Source organism: Bombus impatiens, unplaced genomic scaffold (assembly GCF_000188095.3).
Source record: "Bombus impatiens unplaced genomic scaffold, BIMP_2.2 scf_0477, whole genome shotgun sequence".
NCBI lineage: Eukaryota > Metazoa > Arthropoda > Insecta > Hymenoptera > Apidae > Bombus > Bombus impatiens.
In genome coordinates, this window is record NT_176896.1 from 6,823 (window position 1) to 15,846 (window position 9,024).

At 36.3% G+C, this 9,024-nt stretch overlaps 1 protein-coding gene across 1 annotated transcript in view; it reads left to right on the plus strand.

The window, feature by feature from the left end:
- The first annotated feature begins 2,361 nt into the window (after nt 1-2,361).
- LOC100748886 (protein tyrosine phosphatase type IVA 1) overlaps nt 2,362-9,024 on the plus strand; it is a 27,070-nt gene continuing 20,407 nt past the window's right edge. The window contains exon 1 of the mRNA XM_012387466.3: nt 2,362-2,932. The gene's annotated coding sequence lies outside the window, so the exon portion shown is untranslated. The remainder of the gene's footprint in view (nt 2,933-9,024) is intronic.

Consider the following 9,024-nt stretch of genomic DNA (forward strand, 5'->3'; position numbering starts at 1 on the left):
GCGTCGTCATTGCGAATTTCGTTGGTTCGCGGAAGTACGGAAAAATTTAAGAGGCACGAGTCGAACGTGCAAAACGTTCATTTCATTGAAAAACAGGCTCATGGAAAATTTGCGTACAGTCTAGAAACTAAACTAAACGATTTTAAGAGTTTAGCTTGCGGTTAATATCCGTGTAGCTCGTTTTTTGCTTCAAATATTCCCGATAATCTTATCTGATCTTTTAATTAGTTCTTAGATTTCCGACGAATGAAATATAAATAAATATAAAAATAAAAATTGTCCTTGTTTAATCGTGGAAGAATTGTTCTTGAAGACGTAAAAACTTGCTCTTAAAGACATAAAAGGTGAAGCAAGAGTTCCTGCGATAATAAAATGTTGATAGTTCAAATAACGTTTCATTATGACACAGCAATTAAATACTCTCGATAGTATTTATTAAGTGATTTCTGTCATTATCAATGTCAAAAGCATCGAGTGTCGCAGACAATCGCTTATTTACTCCATTATCTTGTAGAGCGCAGAGCGTAGACGATCAACGTACAGCCTTGTTCGTTCTTGAGTTCCTCTTTTATCTATCGCTGCGCGACAAATGTCCTGTCCTGTGATCTTTCGTGCGATCAATCGTACATCGAGCATATCGCACGTGCCTTTTGTTCGACGATTTTTCGTGCCATTTTCGGTCAAATAAACCTACCGGAATATTAAATATAAGATAACATTTAAAGCGGAAAGTCGAATTATTCTATCGATTCTCTGTTTTGAAATTTTTTACTCTCCGTTCTGAATTCCCATTCATTAGTTCATTTCATCGGTCGAAATGCAGATTCTTAATTAATCGATTAATCTACTATATGTAAATTGTAACTTTTAGTGGAATTAAATGGAGAATCGTTCCTGGTCGTTGAACATTAATCGACAATTTTGTAGTAGAAACTTTTGTAATGGAATTTAAATAACGAGGCTAAAAATGATTAAATGCTGACAGTAATTATTTAAAATATTTAAGAAGAGCTCGATTTTTTAGAAATACGTTAAATTTCAAGATAAGTAAAAGCAGAATGACAAAATTAAATATAAAATGGCATATAACTTATCGAAATATAAATATCTCTTTTGAACAAAGGTTGCACGTTTGCTTAATATTTTTCAAATGGTTTGAGCAATCAAATTGAATTGTTATTAGTTTCGATATATGTATATGTATAATTTTAATCGCCTAGATATATTATCGATACATGAGGCTCCGATCTTAATCCGGTAATGTGAACAGTTAAGTTGAAGTAGATTATATCGGTTAGAATAAATATTCTCGGGACGTACCGTCGCCAATGAATTCTAATAGAGTCGGTACCTATAGCATACGTACGTAATAATTCATATTAGATTTAATGCTTAAACGTCTTTTAATTCAGTAAATATGATTGCCGATTGATAAAAGAGAAATAAACAGGGGTTTGTTTGTTTTATACATGAAGCGTCTTAATTTAGGTTTCTTTGAGTAAATAATACCTAAATAATTACGACATTTACTTCATCTTATATTTATTTATTTCTCAAATATCACTTTGTCGAAGAAGTTGCTACGAAATTTATAAAATGTGCCAACTATTTACCTTCTAATTATTTCGTTATGTATTACGTCACCTTCCTACAAATCTAAATTTTCATTTTTGCTGCGGTTTTAAATCGTTAAATCGCCAAAGCGTTCTTGTATCTAGAAAACGTACGAAAGTGTTTCTTAATGGATACAATTATCGAAAGAATGATATTCAATCAGCGAAACAATAAACTGCCATATATTACAAGATGATGCAATGTCGGATCTCTTACTGCAAATCAAAGGAAAGATTCACACGTACAAGCACGTCTTTTATCTATAGGTGAAATCTTCGTGACATTTGTATGTCGACATTCTCGGTTATTCCATTGTTTGAGAGATAATTTCAACCGCGTGTGCCTTGCAGTTTTCTGTAATAACCATAATGGCGCCAAATAAACCATTGTCTCGTTTAAATTCGTTTTATGACGTAAGGTTTGTTACATAGAAAAAAGAAAGCGCTGTATTATACTTCGAATACTCGTTGTACTTTCGCGTATTGCGCGCATTCTGTGCGTATTTGCATCTTCTAACAATAACAATAAATAATATCGAGCGAAGTTGACACTACAGGTAGTTTTTATTGTTCACGATCACGCTTCGTTCCGACAACCACTTCTCCGGGGAATGACGTCACGGAGGAATGCAGCATCGTGATTGGTCGATCAGCTTGAAGCGTCACGGTCGCGTCGGTGGGGAAAAGAGCGCGCGCGACGAATTAAAGAGTGGGGCGTCTGCATGAGGAGGGCAGAGCTGTCTCGGCACTGTGCTATTTTCATCGGCGCGCTACTGCTGGCCCAGATTCGATTCGACCGTCTCGACGTGAACATCCGAGTTCTCCGTGAGTTCGCAGGGCCTCCCGGTTCTCTTGTATCATCGTTTACGACTATCTACCAAACATCCAGTTAATAAATCCAATAGTTATCCGTCTTGCCGCTGGTTGACCACGTTGGCCAACCTCTTACGCGTAAATCTTAAAATCTCAAGATCAGTTAAGTGATTGCAAGCCATGTACATATACGTGTGTGTATATATATACATATAGTAATACATATCTCGTGAAGTTGGTGGAAGTTCATCGAACGTATCATATTCGCTGGAGTGAGAGAGAGAAAGGCGTGTTTTTACGACCTGTTCCTACTACGGAATTATTGCGAGGTGAAATCGTGTACAACACGTAGTGTGCGTTACACAGTGTGTATAAGATGTGACTACCGGCGTGCATCTTCACGCTGTTTTATCGAACCCACAACCGTGCAACGTGCAAAGCCGCGTCTCACAGGACTGGGATACAACTGTTCACCGTGACCAGGCTTGTTGTTAGATGACATTAAGGTACGTTTCTCTTGGTTACACTTTTTCTTTCGTTTTCCGATGCCAGAAATGTCACGTGGTCAGATATCTCCATCGAATTATGTATAGTCGATACAGAAAGAGCGAGTGTTCGTATGAAAATAAAATCCTATGATTTTACAATGGGAACGTGTTTCGCTTTTTTTCTATTTTTATAAAGAAAACGTAATACGTTAAAAACCGAAGGGCAATTCTACCGAAAATACATGCATCTGTCGTTTAGCTAGACGTATCGTTAGAACGTATTTATCGTCGCTGCGAGTGAAGCGTAAAGGAAAAACACGATTTGATTAACCATTCGTTTCATGGAACTTTTTAGTTCAAACAAAAGTTTCCCGAGAACTCGACTTTCCTTATTTATCAGTTAATTGGTTAATAATTTGTCGAAATACGCCTGTCGTACTAACTAAATCGTAGAAGAAGAAAACAAGGTACTTGATAATTTTCTGCTTCCAATATTCTCGTTCCAGCGTAAGTTTCTTGAAAGCTCGATTTTCCTCAAATTGTATCACGCTTTTACGTAGTAAATGATGTACATATTCGATGGCTCATTCACAGCTCGTAAACGGCAAACAGGTCGCACGCATTCCTTGGCATTGCGAGCACTCATTAGCGTAAGCGTTGGCAAGCGACGATTATTAAGCGATCTGTGTGTAAATGGAAATGCATTACAACATAAAGTCAATTCCGTCACGCGACTTTTTCCTCTTCGGGCGTACTACGTCTAACGAATGATCGGACGAGTGAACGTAATTCATTGCAACTTTTAGTGGCTCTGTTTCAAATCGCGCTCGATATTATCTATATATCGAAAGAATTTCAAAAGTTCGCGCCGTTTAACTTACGCGACCAAGTCAGGATTGTTACAGGAAATGATCGTTTTGCTTGTGTCACTTTCACGTTTAAAGGAATCACAGGAACAGCGTAAAATTATTTCAAGGTAGAAGGTATCTTTCTTTTGAAATATATGCGGTTTCTTTGTAATAGACGTTCGTTTCTATCTTATTTTATATTTTACGCTGTTCCTTTATGTTAAATTTATGAAAATAAGCATTTCCTTTTACCATATCGAACGCTAATTTCTGTACCCGGACAATGCGAATTTAATAACATTATAAAAGGTGGGATTAATCAATTTGGCTTTCGAGGGGCTCGTTTATCGATCGATCGGGCCACGAATTAGTCCAGCATCGAAGCACAATCGTTCCGACGCGGCATTTCTACTATTTTTATCGACAAGTTTTTCTCTAAGCACGTTGAACTTACGCGTGACCCGTAAATGCTCGCTAGTTTCATACGTATCGTTTCAGAAATATGGACGTAGAATTGGATCTCCAAACTTGTTTGAAAGAATCTGAGAATCTTACGATATATACGAAATAATTGAAACGTATTAACGGCAATTTTTATCGATATTAACGCGATCGGAAATTCCGAAGATGTTAGATCATTGCGAGTTGCGAAGCTGTTTCGCGATTTTTTCTATCGATAGTGAAATATAGTGCAGCTAAGAATGCTGGGAAAGATAGCATTACAAAATATACAGATATTTCATAAACGGGAGAAGTTTCGATAAAAGAATTACAGACTATTCGTTTATAATAAACAATTATTAGATTTTCATGCAATTTGGTATGGGGAATCGTTCGTGCGTTTTCAACGATTTTTGCATCTCTGTGCGAACAATAAAAAATATAAAATTGCTTGGTAATTATTTAACTTTTTTAATCTATCAGTCTACTATATACCGAATCCCAAAACCGTTATTACTTTCAATAGCTAAAATCTCAAATCGTGTTCTACGTAAGTAACCCTTTATCAGATTTTATTCGTCGGTATTAATAACTTGAAGGTCGGGTTGGTGAGAGTTTAGATCAGGTTTTATGCAAATTTACAGAGAATGTGTTTTCCCTTATTAAACGAATCTCTCGAATTTGAGCAGAAGGCTGATTTAGATCAGGCTCTGTTGAAACTTTGGTAAAATGTTTTCGAAATGGGTCAATGCTTTCGTAAATGTTAGAAGTTTTGCTTTTACTTTTAACGTATCCGCTGCGAAGTTTCGACGTGACGGCGGCCATCCGATCAACGCGAAAAGTAAACGTTTCTTGTTATTATCGAGCTTGTTATACCGATCGAATTACGTGTTTATTTGTTCGCGTATGTTACAAGCAAGCCATCTATAAGGTATTATCTACACTCTACACGATTAAATTGCCTTACGCAACTCCCCGACGACGGTCTGTTGCATGTGTGTGTTCCTGTTTAAATCTTACGTGCTTTCCGATGATATTCTACAGATATATAGATATTATCAAAAACATTTTCGAACGAAATACATTGAGATTTGAACCGCGAGGGTCTCAGGAATTCGACAACCTGAAACAGAATTTCAGAGAACACGAGAATTTCAACAGATTTCACACTACGACAAGTTGTTCATTTTTTACAACTTGGAAACTCGAAAACTCGAGACTCGACGAATTTAGAAACCCGAAAAGGACGAAACGTCGCGACGTAAACTTCTTTCTTGGTTTACAAGCAACATTATAGTCGAGTAAGAAATTTATGTTTAAAAACACCATTTACGTTTGGAATTGGCTCCTCGTTTTTCGCTTCTTTTTTATTTATTTATTTTTTTTTCTCTCTTTTATTTCTTTTCGACACGCATACGAGAGAAATTAGTAAATCGCTGATGAAGGATATATTCTTGGAAACGGTGGATAAATGTATCGGATTTCATAGATAACGCGCACTTGGAAGGGATTAGACGCTCCATTATTGAAAATACGACTTGAGCGAACACATCCGAAGCGTGGAACGTACTCCGTCTTCTCGTATCGATGGTTTCATAGCGTTTGCAACTCTTTTTTTAATGCTTGTTCGCGTCATAAGGCGCTCATAACCACCTTTTTTGCTATATAAACGTGCGTTTACATCACGTAAGCTTGTAAAGAATATCGATTCCCTTTAATCTTTGCTTTCTCTTCTTCTTTCTCTTCTTCCCGCCAACTGCGAGCCAAGCAAATGTTTTTATAAATAAACCTCAGTATTTTAGAAGCATATTATAATAATAGCAATTAATAATAAAATTTACGATAATAAAAGTTTTTAATAACGGTATCGTATAGATCGTATTATTACTTTGATGTTGTTACGATCGCTTCAAAATTAACTTACGGTGCGATGTTGTCGAGTTACGAGCGACTACAATAGTAAACTGATTAGCTTTAAGGTATATAATTTTGATTCGTATTCTACATCTTGCGCGATAAGCGTATCGACAGCGTTAATCGCAGAATATGAATCGAAATTGAATACTCTAAAATTAAATAAGTTTACGCGAACTCTTGTGGCCGACCTTACGACCCGACGATACCAATTCAGGGTTAATGTCTCGAATATTTAATCTCCCTGAATAACATACATGTATCTTGATATTCTTTATTTCAATTCGCTCGTAGTATTCGTCTATTTTTCTAGATATTCGCGTATTGTAATCCTTGGTAATTAATATCTTGTAACCTGGCAATTAGATTAAATTGTTCGTGGTTTTCCAGCTCTATTTGAATTTCAATTTATTCGGAGATTGGCGAAGAGATCGAATAAGACGTGTATATTTTTTTTTTTTTAATGAAATTCGAGTCTTATTTATTTGTAGTTGAACGTCGTACACATGTCAAAAGTCTATTGTCTAAATTCGACGAGATTACGTAATCGCGAATGGCGATTTCCATGAAATTAGCATAAAATATTTGAATTGAATGTAATTAGCAGAGAGACTATGACTAGATCGGAGAGCGTGCAATTGATGGCACGTACTTGACAAGCGCGTGTGCAAGTGCAAGAGTAGACTGGCGAAAAGCTAGAAATATTTCGACACGGATTTCAATTTCGCCAGGGAAGAAGAATTTTCATTTCAAAGCGGAACATACAGTTACGTTATTTAGACTGCAGTGTAGCATGAATGACGTCACAGGAGGGACTCTAATCACGTTACACAATTAAATTCTTTGCTCTGTCGCGTTTTCCACGGAATTTCGTCCAAACAAGGAATACGCGGCTTGTCACAATCGTGTGACTCAGCCAGCCTGCACGTAAGAAGGATAGAGAAATTATCTTGTCACATAGGCTTCATAAAGATAAGTATAATAAAAGAATCGTGCAATGTCACTCGAATTTCTCGCAAGTCCTAATTAAACTAGGAAAAATATATTCCTTTGAATTATACATCACGGATCAGATGCTAGATCCGCGGCAGGAGAATTTTATTAAATCGTTTGCTCGTAAATTAATCCTATCTGGTAAGCTGTAAATTATCCCTTTCGTTCGTTTATTCGTTCACCGTTGAATTTTATTATATCGCTCGAATTCTCCGATTTGCCTGCGAATTTTCTGCGTTTCGAGATATCCACCGTTTCCAAGAGAGAAATAAAAGGGAAGGAAGAATCGAAAAAGCATTATACAATGTTAAAACGACATGGCGTAAAATCCAATTACATTAAAGGCTCCTTGTACAGAGCCGCGTTCAGTGCATCTCGGGGCGGAAACGACGAGGCCACCTTGAAGCAACAGACCGAGAACACACTCGGTTACGTAGAAATTAGAGCTGTTACTATGCGACTTGTTGGGCACTCGGGTACTCGGCAAGTGGCTGACAGAGTAAAAGAAATGAACGTGTATCTTAGATGCATTTTTTAGTCGGACATTTACAATGTAAAGCGTCACATCTGTCAATTGCTGCGTAAAAGGTACAGCCGTTAAACGAGCGATTTAATTGAGCGTTAATTCGTTCGTATCGGTCAAATGTTCAGACTTGAACAAATTAGCCAAGTGGCGCGCGAATAATTCTAACGATGGTGTTACGGTCAAATCTCGCGTTATTCGTATCATCGAGTTTGATTGTACTAAAGAAGGTAGACATAGTTGGAAGACGTTGAGATTTCTAACTCGGATCATTCGAAGAGATTAGACGAAGCTGATCCGTAAAAAGAAAATTGCACAGATTTAACGGACTAAGAAAAGCGACTACAGTCGCGTAACTTAGATTCTAGCAGTCTACCGACAGTAATCCGATGACCTAATCAGACCTAGTGATCTAGTGGTCGAGTAAAGGTGCCAAGGAGAAAGTAGTTGGAAATAGTTGGAAAGAAACAGTTATACAACAAATAGCTGCCATTCCTAACGGTGAAGAAATGTCGTTAGAAATATACAGGGTGTCGCTGAACTGGCGGTACAAGTGGAAAGGAGGCGAGTCTGCGTGAGAAGATAAATGGAAAATCTAGAGTGGAATCTGTCCTATTGTTGTCGAGGAAACAGGGTTTAAAAATTCGCGTAACGTACTCGAATTTGGCTAATTATACCGGGGCTACTATTTTATATTTTTCGTGGATTAATCGTTTGATTTCTCGTATTTTATCACATAGAATTTTAATGAAGATTATTCGCCTATTTCACCTAAGAGGCTACCATCAAAGAAAATCGCACTCACGCGTATCGTGAATAGCATTCCATTTCAAAATATATCTTCCTTGTTTCAGGACTCGATAAAATCAGACAAATGTAATTTAAACGTGGTAATTAGGCGATAAAACTTTGATATTAAAGGAGAAAAATAGAAAAATTGTTTGCCACGATTGTTTACACGACGATATTAAAATAGAGATCAGAGTAAGATTTCCATCGTGATAACATTTAACAGCTAATAATATACAGGATGGTTGGTAAATGGTGGTACAAGCGGAAAGGGGGTGATTCTACGCGAAAAAAGAAATCGAAAATATAGAATAAAAATTTTTCGTTCGAGGCTTTGTTTTCGAGAAAATCGACTTTGAATTTTCGGTCGGTACGCGTGCACTTTATCACGTCTCGTTATAACGGATCTAGATCGTTGTCTAGATTGATGTTATTTTAAAAATTTTTAAAATTTTTAAATTTTTAAATTTTAAATTTTTAAATTTTTAAATTTTAAATTTTTAAATTTTCAAATTTTCAAATTTTAAATTTTTAAATTTTTAAATTTTTAAATTTTCAAATTTTAAATTTTAAATTTTTAAATTTTTAAATTTTTAAATTTT